Below are 24,616 nucleotides of genomic sequence, written 5' to 3' on the forward strand. Positions count from 1 at the left end.
AACTTTCAATGTTGGAATGTCTTAGGGCTCAGTTTCATGATCTCTTCCCTCTCTTCCAATTTTAGGTCATCCCATCAGTTCCAAAGGCTTCATTTTTTTACTGGTATGCCCAGAATTTCCAAATTCATATCACCAATCAGATATTTTTTGTAGCAGGGTTCTCTGGAGAGAGACAGAGTGATTTATATTTAAATCTGCATACAGAAAGAAGACAGACTTTTTCCAAAAAAAAAAAAATAATAATAATGAGGAAACAGTTCATGCAGTTATGGCATCTGAGAAGAACTACAACCTGCAGTTGATCCTGGAGGCCCAGGAGAAATGATGGGATGGTTCTCCTGTTCTTTCTGTTTGAGTCCAAATCTGAAGGTCTCAAGACTAGAAAAACCAACAGTTTTTGTTTGAAAGCCAACAGTTTCCAGATCTAAGATGATCTGACACTTTAATTTGAGTCCAAAGGCAGGAAAAGATCCTGGCCCCACCTCTTCTGTTCTTCTTTTTTTTACAGCTGCACCCATGCCATATGGAAGTTCCCAGGCTAGGGGTCAAATTGGAGCTGCAGATGCTGGTCTACGCCACAACCACAGCAACGCTAGAGCCAAGGTTCATCTGCAACCTATACCAAAGCTGTGGCAACACTGGATCCTTAACCCACGGAACGAGGCCAGGAATTGAACCCACATTGTCACAGACCCTATGTCGGGTTCTTAACCCACTGAGCCGCCACGGGAGCTCCAGTCTTTCTGTTCTATTCAGATTTTCAACTGATTGGATGAGGTCCCTTCACATTCAAGAGGGGTACCTGCTTTACTCAGTTTACCAATTCAAATATTTAATTTCACCCCCAAACAACCTCATGACGCACCCGGAGGAGTGTCTGACCAAATATTTGGGCCCCTTGTGGCCCAGTGAGGGTGACACATAAAATGAACCATCACACCTTTTCATAAACGTAGACCTCTGACGATCTATGTGCCGGGTTCAATTTGAGGTCTCATAGTCTTTCACGTTTGACCAGTAAAACTAATGCATAATTAATACATTAAAGATTATACACATTAATGTATAATCTTTTCCTTCAAATTCATTCCTCCTCACGTACTCCTGAAAAGGATAAAAATGACACCAGCCCCCCTTCACCTGCTTATGTCAAAACCCAAGAGCCGTCTTTTCCCCCCTTTTCTCCGCTAGTACCCCCAAATCATCAATGTCAGCCAAGTCCAATGCTTGTAGGTATTTGTTGAGCAGTTTACTTGTTTCTGCTTCTATTATTATGTTTTAAAATGATTTTTATTTTTTCCATTATAGTTGGTTTATGGTGTTCTGCCAATTTTCTACTGTGCAGCAAAGCGACCCAGGCACACCTACATATATGCATCTTCTCACATTATCCTCCATCCTGCTCCATCACAAGTGACTAGATATAGTTCCTAGGGCTATATAGTAGGATCCCAGGGCTTCCATCAGTCCAGGTCATCATAATACTGCTGGACACTCTTGACCGAACGGATCTGCAGACTTCTAATTCCCGCCCGCCACCTCCCCTCCAACCCATACTCCGTAAAATGCTGAGCCATCTTTTAAGGTGCTCATTCTACCATGTTACACCCAGCTTAAAATTCTTCTAGGGCTTCCCATGACGGTTACAATAAATCCAAACTCCTTAACAAGCCCTACAAAGCCTTGCATGATGTGACCTTTGCCAATATCATTAGCCTTATCTTGTCACTCTTTCTCATGCACGATGCCTTCCTGGGATTTTTTTTCTTAGTTCCTCCCAATACATGGAGCTCTTTCCCATCTCAACACTGTTACAGATACTGTTCTTTCTGCTGAAAACACTCTTGGCCTTTTACTTCCTTCACCTGGACAAGTCCTACAGAGTCTCAGGACTCAGTGTACATGTGACTTCCCCTGAGAATGCTTCTTGCATCCTGTGACAGGTGACTGCACACTCATGATACCCTGGGCTTCTCACACAGCTCCAATCCTAGGCACCATGAACTCACTGCTTTCGTAATTATATTTAAGGACCATCTCCCACACCAGCCTGTAAAACTTATCCATCTGAATCACTTGCATCTTGCCAGGTAAGCAGGGCTCCTTCAAGGAATGAGCCATTTACTGAATACATAAAGAATAATCTAGACAAGAAATGTATGAACGCTAGGAAGGAACCAAGAAGATGGCTGGCACTGCCTACACAACCAGATACCAAACCAAGAAACAGTAGCAGAATCTCTTCCCCAACCGTGTCAGTCAGGATCCTGTGCACACCCACAGGATGGTAGCAGACGATTCCTAGAATTCCACGTTCTCAGGGATAAAGAGGAGGTCTGGATACCAGAGCAGAAAGGCAAAGAGTCAGGCAAACAGTGAAAAAGATGATAAAATCCTGGCCATTCTAATAGATAGAGTTCTCTCTTTTCAAGAATATAATCTGTCTTCTCTGTGAGGTTTTCCAACAGGCATATATTTTTGTTGTCAAACCCAAGTTTGTGTGCCCGGTGCACAAGGAGGCCAGATAAACAGAAGCGTTTGGAGCAGAGAGAGGTTTACTGCAAGGAGAGTGAGTGGCTCATGCCCCCAAAGACCCAAACTCTCCAACGGGTTTCAGGGAGGAAGTGTTTATGGGCAAAATCAGGGGGGAGGGCTGCAGGATGTGGGACCATCCTTTGACTGGTCGGTGGGGAGGTAAGAGGGTGGTGGTCCAGGAATCTCAATCATCAGCCTTCTGCTCCTCATCAGTCGGGGGTCCACGTGCTTGTGCTCAGCCTCAAGTTACCATCGTCCACCTGGGTGGGGGGCTCGGGTCTTGCGGAAGAGCTCAGAGTGGTGTATCCAGTTGTTATGCACATTCCCCCCAGAAGGAAGGGGGCACAGGTGCCACTGCTGACCTATCGTCACTTTCTGCAGCCTCACCCTCCTCATTAGAAATGGAATCAGCCCTTTGGAGCTCAGAAGGTCTAGGAGGCTGAGAGCCTTTTCCCTACAAACAAGAAATGGGAGACACAGAAAGGCTTTAATGGCCAGGAGGCCCCCACAGGGTCTGCATAGTTTCATCCCCCCCTATTCTTTGATTCTCCTCTATCTTGAGGGGAACAGATGCTGGACTAAAAAAGAGAGTCACATTTTGGATAGAGGGGTTAATCATAAACTCGGCGGAAGAACGTGATTTAAGGGGGCTTCAAATAGCTAAGAAAAATCACAGCATCTGATACTGATACCCCTACTTTTGTGAGGAAGGGAGGATAAACATCAACACTTCGACAACCACGGGAAGAAGCTTCTAGGACCATGGTGATTCTCCCATGCCTGGCTGGGCCATGTGGCTGAGCTGGGGGTGGGGCCCAGCATCAGCCGTGGTTGCTTCTGAGTGAAGTCACTGAGTTTAGGTAACACTCACTGATCCCTTGCTTTATTGTAGGCTGGGTGTGCTGGGCTTGGCATTGCCATTTATATGTGCTTATTTTGTCTTGGTCCATGAGTATTATGCCTTTGGGATCTGGCTTCAATGATGAATTTGTACGTTAGGCTCAGGCTCAGACAAAGGATGGCAGGAACTGGGTTATGAAGCCGTCAACACTTAGATATCTGGTATTGCTGAAAAGCAAAGATCCATGCCAACCAAAGAGAACTTCAGCTTTTGGCAAGTTTATAAACGTTTAGAAGACTGTCCGCCAATGGAGATAGAGAAAGCTATCTGACTAGCTTCGTTCAACAAAGGCAATTTTACTCAAAAGACAAATGAAATTAGAAGTCATGTAGTATTGATTCTAATGAAATTAGAAGTCACATAGGGAACCCGAGTTAGGCACATGGCAGGGAGCAAGACATGTGTGAAGTAAAAGGAGGAAAAAGGCACTTGTTTCGGATGAGGTGGCTTTTTCCATGCCACACGATTTAGATGCGCCGCCATTTATCAATTATGCAACGAATGCCATGTGACAATCCTTTGTTTATAACCAGGCAGGGTCCGCGCTCTCTTTTCCCATTAAGACACCAAGGTCAATGATACAGATAATTAACCAACTGATTCAGTGCATTCATTTTCCTGGAAGTTCCAGCAAGTGTCTCACGATCCAGCCTTGAGGTTCCTATTCCATGTAGCCAGTGGGACAAAGGCTGGCTCCATAGGGGCACTGATGTAATCCATGGCTGAGGTTTTGTCTAGCAGCATCATGTGTCTACTTAAATGATGATGAATGCTATCTTTGTTCCAGGCAGGAAGATGTCATTACACTGGCTCAGACGGCTGACCTCCCAGAGTTTCCCACTAAGCGTTGCCAAAGGGTTGTGTCGCTGATAATTCCTCCTAGAGCTCTGAAGAGAAGAAAGCAGAGAGGCGAACCTGATGAAAAGTAGATAAAGAGCCTAAGGTGAATTGAAGCTTAATACACCAAAACAGCATAGAGCACGGCTGGTTTCTCTTCCCTCCTGTTTTTCCCTTCCACAATTGCAGTCAGCAGTCCAGCGGTGATTTCTGCCCTCTCAAAGCATTCTTCAGTTACTCATCGCTAGTCCTGTACTTCACCTATCAATAAAAGGGATTTGAAATCTTTCAACACAGAGATATTATTTCTGCTTCAACTTATTGCAGGATGCCACAGTTCAAAATGAAAATCTGCAGATTGCTGATGGCTCTGTCAATATCATTCAGCTGCTAACAACACTTTATTGGAGGTGCTTATAGGTAGAGTGTAGGCATCTGAACCCATCAATAAATGGAGAGAAAGTCCTGGGGCTCAAACAATTCCGTTCTACAAGGAGCCACATTGACAAACTCTGCTTCTTCATTAGGATGAATTCTTTACAAGTTTTAAACTATACAAAATGTAACCATTTTCTAACATATCTGATGGCAGGAAAACAAGGATAGGAAATGTACCTTCTAGTTCTCTTGGTATTGCTTTTGCTTTATGCTAAAAAAGAAAAAGGAGTATTTGCCGCAATGTATTACTGTTTCCTATTACATGTGCATCGTCCATCTCTTCAAACTATAGTTTCCTATCTCTTCAAATATAGTTTTATTTATACATTTAGAAAAATTTTTGGAAATATAGTTGATTTGCAATGTTGTGTTAGTTTCAGGTGTGCAGCAAAGTGATTCAGTTATATATACCTATATTTTTCAGATTCTTTTCCATCTTAGGTTATTATAAGATATTGAGTATAGTTCTCTCTGCTGTAAAGTAGGTCCTTTTTGGTTATCTATTTTATATACAGTAGTGTGTATATTTTAATCCCAAACTATATATTTAAGTTGTGCTTATTTTTACATTTTTAGAAAATAAGTTCATAGTTAATTTCATTGCTATTACTTTTTATTGTTAGGCTAGTGAATATTTTTTCGTATGTTTCTTAATCATTCCTTTCTCTTTTTCAATCCTTTGCCTATTTGGTTTTCTGGCTTTTCATATCCATCCCTACATAAACGCACATATGTATGCATATATGTACGTGTATTTGTTGTCATTGCTGAGTGCAATGAATTCATAGAAGTTTTTAAAATTAGGAATATTGATTGACCTTTTGTCTAGTGGTTAACAAAAACGATTGATTCTTTAAATCAATCTGATTTATGGGGACTTGATCTCCGCACTGTTCTAGGACAATGATTCTTAGAAAATTACTGATCACAAATGAATTTTAATAAAGTGGTAATTCAAGAAAAGAAAAATGAAGGAATCAATAAAAATATCATTATTGTCACCAGCTAATTTAATTGAATCAATATAACTAAGCCATTAAAAGTCAGCATATCAGAGAGAATATTCAATAGGAATCTGCTTCCTTTGAGGTGCCTCTGATGTTCAGGGAAAAATTACTAAACAAATATGGAACAAACCTTGGTAATACAAGACAGGTTTTATAAATCAAGATTTAATTTATTATTATCTTAGGAAAAGTGAAAATAAAATCTATAGTTGAAATCTATTGAGAATGCTTTTTTTTTTTTTTTCAGGAGGGAAAAACTATCCCAAACATAATAACTCTTTCTCAAATATCTAATAATGGGATTATTAGATATTATGGGATAATGCTTATAAGCACCAGTACTTTCTTGTTGTATTCCTTATGAATGAAACAATAAAAATGAAATATCCTTACTACCAAAAGCTACCATGGCAACAGTGGAAGATTACATCATCACTAGTAATCAGTGAGCTAATTTTCTTAAACACTTTTAAATATAGACTAAGGGCCTTCGAAAGTTCTGTTGCATCAGAATATTAAGTGACCTGCTTGCATCAGAATATTAAGTGACCTGCAAAGCACAGCTTTTTGCTAAAAGAAAATACATTGAAATGGAGAGAATCAGCATCACTATTTTTTGGAGAATCACCATGTTCCCAATACTATTACAGGTAGGCAGAATACCGAGGAAAAGTCATTCTCGATGTCACACAAAATGTATTCTTCCAAAGTAATTAAATATTTACTAGTTTCCCCAAATAATATACCTATGAAATCATTATGGGAAACATAGACCCAGGGAGAAATTTATATTTAGCAAAGCCAACACATATTCTTACTGAACCTCATACCGGCCATTAGAAAGCTTTGCATTCACTTGGGAAGAAGAGATTTTTTTTTGAAAGTGGGAGTAAGGGTTGTTGGTTGTCTTTTCAGCATCTTTTCTCTAATTCGTTCTTCCCAAGAGAACTCCATTTTTGTTGAGGCATCTTCTTATTTTCGACTCAGCTCCGGTGTCTCAGGTGAATCTGAACCTACCCACAGCTCAAACTGTGAATGTGATTGGCCTGGTTATGTTTGTAGGAAGGGTCACATGGCATAATTTGGCAAAAGGGCACATGGACATCACCGGAGAATCATCTTAGGAGAGATTGTCCCTGCTGCTTTTGGAATGGTTATGAAACTCCCCTTTCTCTTTCCCCTTTGGACAATTTGTCCTCTGCCAACATTGGGCATGAAGCTACTGCAGCTCCAGCAAGACCAATCTGCCAACATTGGGCATAAAGCTGCTGCAGCTCCAACAAGACGCCAGTGGACACATAACGGCAGAGCCAAATGAACTCCAGGCAAATGGAGCAGACCCAGCAGATTCAGAGAAACACAAAACCTGTCCAACCCCTAGATTTCTAGTGCTTTAAGCCAACGAATGCTCTTGTTGTCCGTTTCAGCTGGGTTTTCTGTTACTTGCAACCAGAGTCATCCTAAATGATGCCAAATAATTGGAATATTGGTATACTGTGAAGTAGAGGCAGTAAAGATAAATGTGAGAATGGAAAAATGCATGTGCTAACTCCAAATATCTAGTATAAGATGATAAAACAGTTATTAATTAATCATATTAATTATTCATATATCAATATGAGGATTTTTATGACATTTTGCAATTATAAGCCTATATTTTATCACTCCTTATTTTTTCCTTGTTTCTCTTTTAAGTTTTCATCTCATTATTGGTCCTTTCTAGACATGACCCAGGAATATACTTAATGTTACTGATTAGTAACATCTTTGAACCCCATGAAGATGGTCTCTGAAAGTAATCTATTTTTAAAAGCCTCTAAATTTTAAAAAGCAATAACTGACAGAATGTGCAAAGTATATTCTTATTGTCATTGATGCAATAGTTTGTAGCTTAGGACTTTAAGAGGGTGTTAATTCAGGTTTTGGTAACCAGGAGGGGCTGGGAGTTACAGGGAAATTGGTTTGAAGTTTCAAAGAACCAGCAGAACTCAGATCTGCAAAGAGGGCTGGGGCTGGAGAGAAGAAGGACACTATGTTTTTCAAAAATGGTGGAAGCCTAGAAAAGACATCTGTAGGATCTAGACGTAAACTGTGAACAGTGAAAACAGACCAGGAGCTAAGGACCCTTAAATCATCAAATTCTAAGACAGCAGAGTTCGTTCTGAACTCTGCTTACTTGTATTTGTCACTAGAAACTAGTCTAGGCTTCATTTCTCCTTTAGTATCTTAAAGAACATAAACAAGAGCACTTCTGCTTCCTCACGGAAATGGTTAACTTCCCATGCTTTTCTAGTCAAATGTTAGAAAAGGCATAAATCTCCAAAGCAGCTTTATTTATATTTACTTTTCATAAGAGCTATAAAACAAGTCCCAACAAGCAGAAATTTAATTACATCCATGCATTTGATCTGATGAACATCCTGTTCACAAAAAAGCTTTACCTATAAATATATGTTGAAAATACAAATTAAGCATCCATGGTAAGCAACGAGGCCTGTTTTCTAGACATTATAAATTTTGCTCTGAAATTATTTGTATAGCCTCAAGAAGGGCCTATGTTCTTTGTGTAAACTTTGGTTTTCATTTGTAAAGTCAAAGACATGTGTCTACATCTCCAAGGTGGAGATAACAGAAAGAATTTTATAGTTTCAAAACTCATCCTAGGAGTTCTACCAAAAGACTTGAGGATGTCTTTATAGAAAAATCAGAAATGCTGCTCTTGTTTCGTTACCCAGGTATAAAAGCTGTAATCAGCCAATTAACCTGGTCTTTTATGTCCCAGTCCTTGCCTACATTTCTTCTTTGGGAAGAAGGTCATTTTTCATGACACAATAACAAATTTTAACAATGTTACCAGTGAGCCGGAGAAGAGAATGTTCTACTACTTCTAAGTGGCTAAGACTGGAAATAATGGTGAAGGCTATTGGAATCCTGCAGTAAAATATTAATTTTTTTCAAGTACTCTTTCTGTTGTAGAATCACAAACACACACAAGTATGTAAGCAAAAGCCCACACTCTTATTCTTTGCACATGCATGCACACACACAGAGCTTTGGAAATTAGAATTCATCTTTAGAGAGGAATTTTTAAAAGTGTGACCTTTTATTATTACCAAAAGGACATAAACTTCCTATGATATTGGCTTTAAATTTTATCTGACATTGTGACATACTATCCACTAAACATACACAAACTGAAATAAACACGTCACTAAGCCATACTTGTCTTTCAATATAGGACACACTCGGAGAACGTTTTATTCTATAGTATCTTTCATTTAAAAATAAAAAAAGTGAAAGTTATAGCCCACAACACTGATTTCACAAATTACTAATGGGTCACATCAGTTGAGACACACTGTCTTTAGGTATGTTAGGTCATGTTTGTTGACAACTATAATGTATGTAGACATACATACCATTCACTGATTTGTGAATACATGAGTACATGAACTAAGATTCTCTGGGACCAGAATGCCAATAGAATAATTCTGAGATCAGTATTTCCTTTTAATGCCTATTACAATGGAAATATTTTTATTACCTGTACTTTTTCCCCCGGGATAACTGACCTGTAAATTAATTTAGCCTGAGTTCTTTCAGATGTCCAGAAATATCTCGAAACATAAAGAAACACCAAAGAAGCTCAGTACTTCCCCTTCATATTTCTAGAACCAACTTTATTTAAAAGCTTCAGCTGTCCATGTGCTCCTAGTGGCATCTTTGAGCATGGGAAGACTTCCCTAACGTGATGGATAGATTAGCAAAGGTTGATAGAAAACACCCCCGGGGTATCCGTGGGCTGGATTATAGGCCAGACTCTTTCAGCAGAAGCACAGGTCAAGAGGAAGCGTGACTTGGGTTTGGCACATGCTCTGTTGCTGTAAATGATGAAAAACAACACTCTTCTGCAGCCCCTTGAAAGTGTTCCCTGAGGACATCACGGGATGAGATAAAATGGTACCTTCGTCAATTCAACGACCTAAGCATCTTTTCTCAGCAATGATATTGGTTTGTAGTATTTGGTAATGTATGCGTTTTAAACTTTAATCAAAATAGATGAGGTCAGGAGAGCTGGGCAACGAAAGACTGTATTAGGCCCAGAAACTACACTTGAGAATTGATGGTCTCACTCAATTTTTAAAAATTTCCACTCACAAATTTGGGAATATTTTCACAAATACACCTAATTTAAACTCATTAAAGCATAATCTTAAGCTTAGTTTTCCTAAACCAACACAAGATTTGTGCTGATCTAGCTCCATTTTCACCTTACTCTTCTGTGAGCAGTTGGGTAAAAATTAATAAAGCTTAGTTACAAAATGTACAGCCCTAAAAAGGAGGGGATTTTACAGACCTATATATATATATATTTTTTTTTCTTTTAAAAAATCTTTTTTAGGGCCACACCCATAGCATATGGAGGTTCCCAGGCTAGGGTTGAATTGGAGCTACAGCTATCAGCCTACGCCACAGCCACAGCAACGCCAGATCTGAGACACATCTGTGACCTGAACCACAGCTCACGGCAATACTGGATCCTTAACCCACTGAGCAAGGCCGGGGATCAAACCTGCAGTATGGATCCTAGTCTGGTTCGTTACCACCGAGTCACGATGGGAACTCCTGACAGATCAATACTGAGACTGATTGCTTCATCATCATGAAGAACTACTTAACGGAAATATATAGGAGAAAAAGGCAAACAGCAGCCTCAAGACGGAATTCCAGGAAATTTCCTGGTGGTAGCAGCAGGTTACGGATCTGGCGTTCACGGCAGCTGTGGCACAGATTGCAACTGTGGTGTGGTTTGATCCCTGGCCTGGAAACTTCCACATGCCATGGGTGCAGCCAAAAAGAAAAGAAAAAGGAAAAAAAAAAAAAGATGGAGTTCTAAAGTGAACTCCATATACTGACACATACACTGGCTCTTCTGGGGTGGTCTAGGCCACCCCTATTGCCTGTAAGAAGTTGCATTATAATTCTTTTCCACTCAAGAGCAGACAATCTATCTCATGGATTTAGATCTGAATTGGAATTATTTTATTTTTTTGTTTTTCGTCCACACCCACAATACATGGAAGTTCCTGGGCCAGAGACCGAATTTGAGTCACCTCTATGGCCTGCACCATAGCTGTGGCAATGCTGGATCCTTAATCCACTCTGCCAGACCAGGGATTGAACTGGCAATGCCACAGAGACAAGCCAGATCATTAACCCACTACACCATAGTGGGGAACTCCTCGAATTATATTCTTTTACTTTCTAGAATGTTAACTCCCCCACCTCCAGGCTAGAGTCAGTTGACCTTGCTTCAAAGCAAACATCTTTCTGCCCGATAGTCCTCCATGAGATTCACCTGCATGTAAGCCAGGGATACCTATTCTTTAATAAAAGGACATGGGACAAGGCTACCAGAAAACCTGATTCATCAAGACAGCCCACACACCAAGGTTCCAGAACACAATTTGCCTTAAGCCCAACACTGCAATGTTTCTCAGAGAAGGAGACCCGGTTAGCACAAGGGGATCTGCAGCCTGCTGAATGCTTTAAAGAACATAAAAAATATTCAGGGATTTCTAGGTACTTTTGAAATGTCTTTGAAATCCTGAGATAATTATTTTGAGAAGTGATGTTTGTTACTTTTGTAGGTCTTTGTATCTGTTTTAACAAAGGGATTCGAATTTTATAGATGCCAGCTAGTATCTAAGTTGGAACAAGAGTGGAATGGATTTAGTGACTCCAGGGACCTTATGCTCTGCACCCATGGCAACTGCAGCGGTGCAGAGTCTCAACACTTCAGTTTCAAGGACGCCTTGCCAGCTGGGCTTTAATTAATGATAAATCAACAGACAGACAGGTGACAACCATTATGTTCTCCCACCTTATCACTGGGGCTACAACTGGTGACAAAAGTTTTAATTAAATTTTTAACTTTCTCTTAATTAACTTTATATGAAGAAGGACCACACGCACACAATACATACTCATATTTGCATGTATGTATGTGTTTAGTAATTAAGTTTTTCCCATTTCTTGTTTTACATCAGAGCATTTAAAGAGAAAAGGATAGTGTTAAATCCAAATTAATCCAGTGCGCATTTAACATTCTCCAATTGTCTTTCTTTAAGAATGTAAAATACTTAAAAGAGTGTCTGACACACAGTACATTATAGATGTAAATTAACAACAGCAATTTCACAAGTTATCTTATTTGTCTTCCCATCTTAAGAATATCTCCCAGATATTCTTTTTATTTTTATTTTTTTATTTTTATTTTTTTGTCTTTGTTGTTGTTGCTATTTCTTGGGCCGCTCCCGCGGCATATGGAGGTTCCCAGGCTAGGGGTCGAATTGGAGCTGCAGCCACTGGCCTACACCAGAGCCACAGCAATGCGGGATCCGAGCCGCATCTGCAACCTACACCACAGCTCACGGCAACGCCGGATCGTTAACCCACTGAGCAAGGGCAGGGACCGAACCCGCAACCTCATGGTTCCTAGTCGGATTCGTTAACCACTGCGCCACGACGGAACTCCCCTCCCAGATATTCTTAAATATCTCTGGCATGACTTCCCCATGAATTCTCTTCATATGATACGCTGGCTACAAATAACATTAGGTACTGATCTTTTCCGTGACTGAAGGAGAAGTAATGGGCCTGTTTTTCATATATATTCCATGTGTTTAACTTAAGGTTAAAGGTCATATCTAGTAATTCCTACTGCCCCAAGGTTCCTATCATGGCCCTCTTTCTCTCAAATAACTGAGGACAGGTTTATTATAAAACATTCTGAAAAATACTTAAAAGCACAGAGAAAACATGAAAACCACTTTAAATCTTACCACTGACTAATAACTAGAATTGACATTTTACTCATTTCCTTCATATTTCTTCGATGCATATATTACTTTCAGTTTTTAGAGAAAACTGAGATATACTATAAATGTGTTCCAGTAGCTGACTTCTCACTTATATGTTTTACATATTATCTCATGCCTTTAAATATTTTTCAAAACTATTATATACAATGGCTGCTTAACATCCCTTCATATGAATATATTTTATTAAATCTTTCCTTCTGGAGTTCCCATCATGGCTCAGTGGTTAGCGAATCTGACTAGGAATCATGAGGTTGTGGGTTTGATCCCTGGCCTTGCTCACTGGGTTAAGGATCCGGCATTGCTCTGAGCTGTGGTGTAAGTTGCAGACACGACTCAGATCCTGCATTGCTGTGGCTCTGGAGTAGGCCGGCGGCTACAGCTCTGATTCGACCCCTAGCCTGGGAACCTCCATATGCCATGGGAGCAGCCCAAGAAATGGCAAAAAGACAGAATAAATAAATAAATAAACAAATCTTTCCTTCTGTGTTATATATTTAGATCATATCACTATTTTGCTCTTATAAATAAATAGCAACATTATTTGTACATTAATTATTAAAAAATAAGTCAACTGATTCCTGTTACTCAGGTCCTATTTAATCCACAATATCTGGATGGATAGTATATAAATTTCCTTCCTTAGAAACACTTGGTGGGTCTGATCTTGTCATGCTGTGTCTTGGGATGTGATCTATTAGGGAGGTGGTGAAGGCGACATGCCTTCTGTAATGAAGCCAGTGCTGGTAGCAGTCTAAGTTGGTTTTATACCCAGCCCAAATTTCCCCTAGATCCAGAATCATTTACCTTCTATCATAAGAGAACAGTGTATGACACATGGTGGGTATTAAAAAAAATTTGCTAACTGAATATCCAAGTGTCTACTTGACATTTCACTCAGTTGTCTCACAGGCATGTCAAACCTAACACACCCACATGCTGGACTCACAATAATTGCCACAAATCTTCCATAAAGCAAAAAAAATCACCCATCTCTCCTTCCTCCCCATATAGAAAATTCTCATGTTTTGTCAAATCAGAAACCTGGGAATACCCTTAACACTCTCATCTCCCTCACCCCAATCAGAAAGTCCTGATGCTTCCTTCCAATCCACCCTCTTCCCTCCATCGCCAAAGCCACCACTGCTGAACTCACCACCCATGCAGTGTGAGTACTTTTTTTCTGGTCTTCTCACCTCCACAATCGACTGCTTCCATACAGACTGTTTTAAAATACATTTAAGGATCCTGCTACTTCTCTATTGAAAACAGTATTGCCTTTTGCATGGAGCACTTTTAATCACCACAAACTTGGACTCCATACTGCAGCTCATAAGAAACTACCTGTTTACCTCCTGTCACAGGTCCTTTCGTAAGTCCTGTGACTATACCAATGCTTCTTGTTCTCCAAGCACCCCCTCCCTAGGCTGTTCTTTTTTGTTCTGTATCCCTCCCCTTTTCTCTGTTGCCCTTCTCAAAGCTGGATCCGTCTCACCTTCTACCACACCCTCTACTCTCTCCCAATGTGCCTTTTTCATTTTCTTCAATGCACTCACCATAATTTGCAAATGCATCTATTTATTGATTTGCTTGTTTATTCTTTATCTCCCTCACTAGACTGAAAACTATAAGAAAGCAAGGGACGTCCTAACTATTTTACTTAGAGTATTTTACTCAATAGCTAGCCTAGTGCATGGCACCTAGTTGACCCTGTAGGAAAATGTGCTGAAAGAGACATGATCTTACATGGATAATTTAGAACAATCTTCATGTATAGGTCCACCACCTTAAGGCTCCCCCAAATATGGATCTTTTTCTAGTAGGGCAACATTAGGAACTGTTTCAGTATTTTTATTTTCAAAGCTTCCTGAAAGAAGTCTATCTCTGAAAACATCTTGATACTGTTTAATAATAGTTTCAATAGAAATAATGTTTTCCAGTAGTTCTCAGCAAGTCTTCTTCTTCAACCTCTGGAGGTGCTACATGCTGACACGACCCAGCTCTCACTTGGAAATTAACACAACCCTTTACTTCGATCACACTTCTGTTTCTCACATGGAGATGCTCTGTAAAACTGCTAAGGATTACGATTCAATGGTGATATGGCAGTTATCTATTTTGGGTATATTTGAGATATTTAAATTATTGCCTTAATAAGTTAATAATACAATTATTTTATTAATTCTTAGTAAGAATAGCAACTCTAAAGCCAACATCATCTACATTTTCAATTTTGAGATCTAAAAGATTTATTAACAGGTTCAAAAACATTAAGAAACTGCTTCAATGTGATTGTTGGCTTCTGCTCAGTTTTAAGCAGAAAGCCGTCAGATGGATAATGGAATTCTCTCTTTTACAACAGGCATTGGCATTTATTTGGGGTGGGGAGGGGTCTGGCCTTAGGGAGAAGTTAAAGTTAGAATTATTCACTTGAACTTCTAAAACTGTTGAATTAGAACATGGCCAGTCAATCTGTATCACATGGCCAATCAATCGCCAACCTAGGTCAGTTTTATGGCTTGACACCTTTGTCTTATGTGACATTGTCCCAAGAGACTGCCAGTCAAATTCTTGTATTTTCCATCTACAAACAGAATGAGGATAGCACATTTTGCTAAATAAATACACAGTATCATACTAAACATTTGATTTTTAAAGCCTGTGTCAATACTATCCATGTTATCTGTTATCTAAGTTTTCTGCAGATTCTCCTGTTGCCCTCAAAGAACACAGACTTAATAAAGTGTTCATAATAACAAATCCTGCTGCAGGATTTGCAAGTAAGAGAGGGAAGGAAAGCATGAAAGGGAGAGCAGCTGATTTGCCTTAGATGAATGGGTAAGATTTAGGTGACACAGGCTTCGTGCCCTGGAAAGGCTGTCTAATTAAAATGAGAAATAGCACAGGCAGAAGTTAAGCAGTTTGGGGAATTAATAATCAGGCACAAATGCAAAATAAGGACACCAGCTTTTAGGATGTTCATTTCCACCTCTCTGCCAACCAATCGAAATGATGGGCAGGAAATCGTATCAAGCTGATGCAGGCAACATGGGAAAATGGTCTGCTTTCTGATAGCACAAAATAGAAAGAACAGATGATCAGGGAAGTATAGCAGTACTGAGGCGTTATCAAGGGTTACATGACTTACCCAAAGATTCCTTACGTCAAGGTCAAAGATCGGGAGAATTGATGGCTGGCTAGTTCCATGGTCTTTTCAGAGGGATCATCCTCCATCAGACAGAGGCCGGCAGAAAAAATCCGCAAATAGTGAAGCAGAACAAAGATGGGTCGTCTTTCTGGAGCTCGATATACCCACCAGAGGGAAATGGAACTGGCTTAAAATTATACTAAGTATTGGCAAGCAGGCCAGTTAGGAGGAGGTTAAACACAACACACATCCAACCCCCAGGAGGAAGCAGGCTGCTTTGCTAGGAAGGGTCTGCCAAGTTCCCCACTTCAAAGCGAGCTCCATAGGGGTGCCGGGGAAGGGAAGAATTTGGATGAACATGTGAGAATGTTTACATGGAGCTAGAAGAGATTGAACCAATTCACATAGACTAGAAAATCGCCCTGAAAACTAGAAAAAGAGATAGGAGTCAAACAAGGAAAATACTGTAGTAAGAAATCAAGGTGATGAGGCAGCATCTGGGACCACTGGTGTGTTACCTGTCATGGGTTCTAACTACCATTCTGTAAATTTTCTGTGCTTGCTGAGTGATGGTGAAATAAAAAAAAAAAAATCAAAAGTAGGCCATATGCATAAAATAGAGCTCTTTGCAAATGTCTCTTGAGTTTTTCTCAAAGTTTTTTTTTTTTTTTTTTTTTCCTATAGCTTTACATGGTATAGTTATGACGGATTTGACAGCAAGCACATTCTGTCTATCTTGGATGGAAGAAGCTTTTCCCACTGGAATAAACCCATCTTCATGTCTGAGGTAGCTTTTCTGAGCCTTGGTGCTCCTGCTGCCTTCCCAGAAGTCTGGCAATGAGTGTGCTGTTGGAGGAACCCCACACATGAACTCAGCACACTCAGAGAGGTGGTAAAATGGAAGCGGGAAAGGTTGCTACTTGGCTTCCAATTTAGATCGAGCATGCATTCAGGTAGGAAAAGATCCTTCCTCTTGGTAGAGAGCCTCTCTTTGACTTACAAATCTTCATCTTAGAGTCAGAGCATAAGGGAAAAAGATAATCAATGGCAGTGTGGGCCAATTAAATGTCAAACTAGAACAGGCCCAACTCCTAGTAGGGACTCAACAAATGCTTGCTGAAAAAAAAAAAAATAGTGGAATCATTTCCACAAGCATACCAGACACAGATATAAATGACTATTTTGAAGTAAAAAATGCATTGTCTTCTCATTACATGTGGATTTTACATGGAGCCTGGGATATACATGGTTGGATGGGAATAAGTGGATTTGCCACCTGCAGGGTGGACAATGGCTAGAGTCGGTCAGTGCGGCATGAGATCAATATAATTACTTGTGCCACCTTTGCCTTAATAGGGAACAGGTTTACTTCCCAGGGAATTGCTCTGAAAAGTAGTCTTTAAACACTTTGGAAAAGCACTAATATAAATAAGTACTAAATTGCATGTACCATTACTGCTAATTTATGACCAAAAGATGTCTTCTTGTTTCTTGCAAATGTGAATAATTACACCCAACATCTCCAGGCACTGAAATGATATGCATTTGAATGACTTAGGATGCAAAACAACACTGATCTTTTTTAGAACTGAAAGAGAGAAAAATATATGTTTACAGGTGAGGGTGGCTTCAAATGCTGTTTCCAATATGTAGGTGGTGGAGTTAGCTCATGACATTTGTACTTATTTATATGGGCTTGAAATTTTAGAGTTTCTTTGGCAGCTTTGGCTCATTCTTGTCCTTTCAGATGTTTGTAACACATACTTATCTGAATGATTTGGAGAAAAGATCCATTTACAAAGACATTTAAAAAACTGTGTAGGAAACAATTAATGCGAAGAAGGAAAACAAGTTACTGTGAAAAATTTCACCACTATAGTTTACATTCTGGAATTACTAGAGATGACCATGTTTCCTGACCTGGAAATATTTTACTTGTATCAATAGGTTTATGTTTCCAGAAATCTATTTTCTCCCTAATTTCTCATTGGAACATTAACCTTAAATAGTGTCTCTAAGAGTTTATATGGTCTGGATCATGCCCAACCAAAGGTGTCCTTTTATGTGTGACATTCTAATCATTTCCATAGCAACCACTTATGGGTTAAGACGTCACAGAGAAGATTACCACTTCAGCGTGGAATAAACAACAGGATGAAATATCACTAAGACAAAGATGCTGCTTGGGCATTGGATAAATGAGTGGGAAATAGACAAAATGAAACAGCAGCATTTTCCAATTAAAAAATTCATTGTACTTGTAAGTTGCCTGTTGGAGGGAATCCTCCAATGTGAGTTTGGGCAGATGGTGTCTTCTCATCAGGGGTGATAATGGCCCAACACTATGGAGCTGTTTAGAGATGAGAGCTATTCTCAGTTTTTCAAAGGGCAGTCTTTGAGCTAGCTGCATAGCATGAAACATTTTGCAGAAAAACTGTATTATCGTGTGAACCTGTAACTTGTCATTTTTGGTTTTCATCAAAAATCCTCCCACTTCTTTCAGTCTAAAGACACTCGTTTTGCCTCTCCAAACCATCTCTCATGTCCATGGAGACATCCAGCAGCATTCACTCACTAAATCACAGGGGTATCCTTGGAAGCTTTCCAAGTGTGGAGGGACTCTTTTGGGTAAAGACTACAACACTACTTTGGGAGCAGAAGAATCTGTGAACTGTGGAAATATCTTCCAAACAGGAGGTAAACTCCTTGGGAGGCAAGATCATTTTCTTTACCAATTACCCAGAAAGGGAAACAATCTTGGGCACAAAAAAAGTATTAAGTCAAACGTAGCAACAGATACCATGAGAGCAAGTCAGAAACGCCTATTATGTACCTTGGAATGTTTCACCCCAAGGTTAAGATTCCAAGTCTCAAAGAATACAAACTTGAATTGCTCCTTTGCAGGAAGCTGTCACTCTCTGTTTTTGCTAATAAGAGATCATAAATCTGGCCTTAGGGTACATTTCCAGGGAGATATCAGAGCTTAGCTCTGGTGGAGAATGTTATCCTGGTTGTGGAGAGATGAAGGTAGAGAGGCAGGCAGAGACAGAGCTGAGCCATCCTATAAGCTGTGACAAGCACTGGCTTTACCTCTAACTATTTCAAGGTAAAGCTTTGCTCTCTATCATGGCTAACTTAATGGTCCACCTTTCTGTTAACCTGATTTATTCCAAGTTGATTTCACTTGAATGAAAATGTTCTTGTAAAGATATGATAGAGAAAGGGGTGTGTGGCCATACACAGGAATAAATCTGAATTTGATTAGGGTTATAAATCTAAGAATAAAACCATACATGCATTGGAAGAAAATATGGGTGAATTTCTCCTTAACCTTGGGGTAGGAAAAGGCTTTCTAACTATGTCCTAAAATCCAGAGGTAATAAAAGATTTATAAATTTAATGACATAATTAAAATATTTCACATGGCAAAAATATCCTATAAACAATATCAAAGGATAACTGATGAACTGGCACACAATATTTGCAACATATATCATAGAAGAAGGGCTAATATCCCTAATTTGTAAGGAACTCTTAAAAACTAAGAGACAAAGGATAAAGAAAAGCAATAGAAAAAGAGGAAAAGATTAAAAAAGAAAATTCATGAAATGTATATAGACTCAAATATATGAAAAATTAATATGCTTAGAGTTTAATCTTAAATTTTCAACTAAATTCTAATTAAAAATAGGCTTGGTATATTTCTCATCTATCAGATTAGTAAATATTAAAAATATAATAACAACCTTTCTTATTGTCATACATTACAATAGGAACACTAACTGACATAAAAATTCTGAAAGGAATTTGGCAATACCTAGCAAAACTACATATGCACTTAGCTTTGACCAGCAGTTCCACTTTCTAGAAATTTACTCTGAAGATACACCTAAAACAACATGAAAATATATATGGATATGATTATTCCTTATAGCATTGTTTATAATTGCAAAATATTGGGGACAACATAAATATCTATGCATAGGGAAATAACTGAATAAACATTTGTACTCAATGGAGAAAAGCTGAAAGCTTTCTTGTTAAAATCTGGAACAAGACAAGCACACCTGCTTTCACCATTTTTATTCAACATAGTATTGGAAGTCCTAGCCACAGCAATCAGGCAAGAAAAAGAAATAAAAGGTATCCACATTGGAAGAGGTAAAATTGTCACTATATGCAGATGACATGATACTATACATAGAAAACCCTAAGGACTCTGCACAAAAAGTACTAAATTTCATAAACAAATTTAGCAAAGTAGCAGGATAAAAGATTAACATTCAGAAATCAGTTGCATTTCTTTTCTTTTCTTTTGCTTTTTAGAGCCAAACCCGTGGCATATGGAGGTTCCTAGGCTAGGGGTCTAATTGGAGCTACAGCTGCCAGCCACAGCCACAGCCATAGCAATACCAGATCCAAGCTGCATCTGTTACCATGGCTCACAGCAATGCTGGATCCTTAACCCACTGAGTGAGGCCAGGGATTGAACCTGTAACCTCATGGTTCCTAGTTAGATTCGTTTCCAACTGTGCCATGATAGGAACTCCTCAGTTGTGTTTCAGTGTACTAAAAATGAAATACCAGAAAGGGAATGTAAAAATTACCTTTTAAAATCACACCAAAAACAACAAAAACCAAAAACCTAGAAATAAACCTGATCATGGAGGTGAAAGACATATACACTGAGAACTACAAGATACTAATAAAGGAAATTAAGGAGGATTCAAAGAAATGGAAAAATATCCCATGCTCCTGGATTGGAAGAATTAATATTATTAAAATGGCCATATTACCCATGACAATCTACAGATTTAATGTGATCCCTCTCAAATTACCCACAGCATTTTTCACAACTAGAACAAATAATCCAAAAATTTATATGGAACCATAATAGACCCAGAATTGCCAAAGCAATCCTGAAGGAAAAAAAAAAAAAAAAAAAAAAAGAAAAAAACAATTCAGGAGGTATAACTCTTCCAGACTTCAGATAACACTACAAAGCTACAGTAATCAAAATAGCATGGTATTGGCACAAAACCCAACATACAGACCAAAGAACAGAATAGAAAACCTGGGAATAAACCCACATACCTACTGCCAATTAATCTTCAACAAAGGAGGCAATAATATAAGATGGGGGAAAGATAGTCTGCAGCAAGTAGTGCTTGGAAAACTGGACAGCTGCATATAAATCAATGAAATTAGAACACACCCTCACACTATGCACAAAAACAAACTCAAAATGGCTTAAAGACTTAAACATAAGACTTTACACCATAAATCTCCTAGAAGAGAATATAGGCAAAACATTCTCTGATATGAATCATAGAAATGTTTTATTATGTCAATCTCCCAAAGCAATAGAAATAAAAACAAAAATAAACAAATGGGATCTAATCAAACTTACAAGCTTTTGCAAAGAAAAGGAAACCATAAACAAAATGAAAAGACAGCCTACAGAATGGGAGAAAGTATTTGCAAATGATGCAACCAACAAGCACTTAATCTCCAAAATATACAAAAAACTCAGTCAACTCAACAAAAAACAAACTCAATCAATAAGTGGGCAGATGATCTAAGTAGACATTTCTCCAAAGAAGACATACGGATAGCCAGTAGGCACATGAAAAGATGCTCAACATCACTAATTATTAGAGAAATGCAAATCAAAACTACAATGAAATACCATGTCACGCCAGTCAGAATGGACATTATTAAAAAATCTACAAAAAATAAACATTGGGGAGGGTGCAGAGAAAAGAGAACCCTTCTACATTGTTGATGGGAATGTAAATTGGTACAACGACTATGGAAAATAGTATGGAAGTTCCTCAGAAAACAAAAAATAGAATTAACATATGATCCAACAATCCCATTCCTGGGCATATATCTGGACAAAATTATAATTCAAAAAGATACACGTATCCATATGTTCATTGCAGCATGATTCACAATAACCAAGGCATGGAAGCAACCTAAATGTCTATGACGGATGAATGAATTAAGAACACACACACACACAGACACACACACACACAGGAATACTACTCAGATATAAAAAAGAATGAAATGGTGCCAAGAACATGGATGCAACTAGAGATTATCATACTAAGTTAAGTGAGTCAGAGAGAGAGAAAGACAAATATCACATGATATCACTTATACGTGGAATCTAAAATATGGCACAAATGAAACTATCTACAAAACAGAAACAGACTCAAAAATATAGAGAACAGACTTGTGGTTGCCAAGGGGGAAAGGAGAGGGAGTGGAATGGACTGGGAGTTTGGGGTTAACAGATGCAAACGATTACATTTAGAAGCAACACCGAGTAGTTATGCTGCGAGCCGCATGAGAAGTCCAAACGATTACATTTAGAGTGGATAAACAATGAGGTCCTACTATACAGCCCAGGGAATTATATCCAATCTCCTGGGATAGACCATGATAGAAAATAATATAAGAAGGAATATATATGTATATATATATATATTCTGAGTAACTGCGTCACTTTGTGTATAGAAGAATTGGCAAAACACTGTAAATCAACTATGCTTTAAAGAAAGAAAAACAAAACAGAAAAACAAAACAGAATAAACCTTTGTATGCAGCTACACAATGGAGTACTATACACTCTACAAAATAAAAAAGAATGAGGGTGATTTCTATGACCTAATGTGAAGAGAATTATAAGCAGGGAAGGCAAAAATGAATCTGTGGTATTGGATTAGAATCTATCTATCTACCTGTCTATCATCTATCTATCTATCTATCTATCTATCTATCATCTGTTTACCTACCTATCTATCAAGTATCCATGTAGACCTGTGGATATAAAAATGTAGGTGGCTGTGTATTTGCGTGGGTTGGTATACATACATGTATTTCCTACTTTTGTCTGCTCAGAGGCCCTAGAAGCTATGGTTTTCCAGTATTAACAGCATACTTTGGGTCTAGATTTTATTTCTAAACATCATTTTCCACCAAAAGGGACCAGGGCTCCTTGGAGACATAGTTGATTCCAGGGTCAGCGGAGAGAAATATAAGAGGAACCTGGAACATCTTGCAATGACATCAAGTGGCAATCATTCCAAAAGAGATGAGGGCATATTTAAAGGACAAAGAAGTCAACCCAATGATGTTTGTTCAGAAGCTTGAACGATTTGATAAAGTTATATTTTTATACATTTTGTTTTAAAATAACTCATGATAGTATCAGGTAATAACTCATAGAATGGCATGAGTTCATGCGGGGAGCCGAGAAAATGCAGGGACTCAAAAAAAGGACCTTGTCTGATGGCAGAAAAACCTGAAGGCAGGTTCTTAACCAAGAAAGGGAGCCCACCCGAACGGTACAAGCCGAAGGTGGGCTTTTGGTCAGGAAAAAAGCTCACCTGAACGGTGCATGCCGAAGGTGGGCCTCTGGTCAGGATAAAAGCCTGCCTGCACGGTACAAGCGAGGGCAGGCCTCAGGTTACACAGCTCTCACTTTGATGCTGATGCGGAAGAATTGGGGCTTTCCTGGGAAAGCAATTTCCATGTTTGCACTGGAGAACATGGATTGTTTCTCGGGTGACCTAGTCTTTCTTGTTATTTTATTTGTTATTCAGTTCTCAGTCTTTCCTGATTATTTCCTTATTATTCTTATTTCCCATTCTTATTTCCCTGTGGTGATTTGTGACAACAATAGTATAATAAGAATTTCATCCTGAAGGACTCGCCCCTGTTTACATCCAACTTAGTTAAAACATAGTGTTTATCTATCAACTAGTTACATAGTAACTTTAGAGTTAGGATTTTAATGAGGTCCATAGAAGTTAGCCATATCTTATCCAAAAAACCTAGCTGTGAGTTTTGGCTTTGATTTTAAAAGCTTTTTAGTGATAGCTAGTTTAATTAAGTTGGTTTATATTTACTCACACTGTCTCCCTGCCATAACGCTTTGAAGATAAACACCAGTCTACAAACAAAGTTTGTAAATGCTAAATTCTTGTGTTTTATGGCCTCTTCAAAGTACTCGCTCAGCTTAGTTAAGGTAGAGATATTAAAACAGGATGCATAGCTGCTATACCATGTAATAGTTAACCAATATACTTTTAACACTGAAATGTAATCTGTAGTGAAAAACTGTCTATAGAATCAACCACTGTTGCCAATAAAGTTTGAGCAGTCCAGCGCCCTGAAAGAAGGGACAAAGAGGCTGTCTCCGATGCAAAAGCCGACGTCCGTCCATCTTTGGGAAAAAGCGTACGCTCCCTGGCTGCCAGAGCGGGCCTCCGGCAAGTTCATACATAAAGAAGAAGGAATATCTTTTCCTTAAGAATTCCAATTAATACATATAGAAAGAATAAAAGAAAATCACCATTAGACAACACAGTAAATGTTGCGGACAAGAGGCATAAAAGGGATGCTAAAATTAGAGTAATCAGGATATTCGAATGGTCTGAAAGTACCTTCCCTAAGATAAAGGAAGAAGAAGGAATTTTAAAAGGAAAATAGAAACTTTACGAGTGGAAATATCTAACGGACACACTTTAACCAAGTGGTCAAAGTTAACCTCCCCAGTGACAAGGTGTATCGGCCTCCTGAAAACTCAAATATGAAGTACTGAGAAGGGCAAGCTCATTTCTGTAGTGTTCCTGCCAGGATGCATAACCTCCTTCTAATCAGGAGAAAAGCACCAGGCAAACACCCAGTGAGGGACATGGGACGGAATAGCTAGAGTCTTTTTCAAAAATGTCAAGTTCATAGATGACAAGGAAGGACTAAGAAATGTTCACAAAGTGGAGTGAACCAAGGAGATACAGCTACTGAATGCAGCCTGGGATCCCAGATTGATTCCTGGAAAAGAAGGTGGGCAATAGTG

General features: G+C 38.9%; 1 protein-coding gene across 7 annotated transcripts in view; it reads right to left on the reverse strand.

Annotated features, from left to right (window-relative positions):
• CELF2 (CUGBP Elav-like family member 2) overlaps positions 1 to 24,616 on the reverse strand; it is an 872,498-nt gene that overhangs the window by 584,537 nt on the left and 263,345 nt on the right. The window contains exon 1 of one of the 7 annotated variants that reach the window (XM_084978873.1): positions 15,748 to 15,868. The gene's annotated coding sequence lies outside the window, so the exon portion shown is untranslated. 7 annotated transcript variants of the gene reach the window in all.

The sequence above is a fragment of the Sus scrofa genome, chromosome 10 (genome assembly GCF_054392235.1).
Source record: "Sus scrofa isolate SSC_HxYL_T2T_F1_AM1 chromosome 10, Sscrofa_HxYL_maternal_Yorkshire_Landrace_v2.0, whole genome shotgun sequence".
Lineage (NCBI taxonomy): Eukaryota > Metazoa > Chordata > Mammalia > Artiodactyla > Suidae > Sus > Sus scrofa.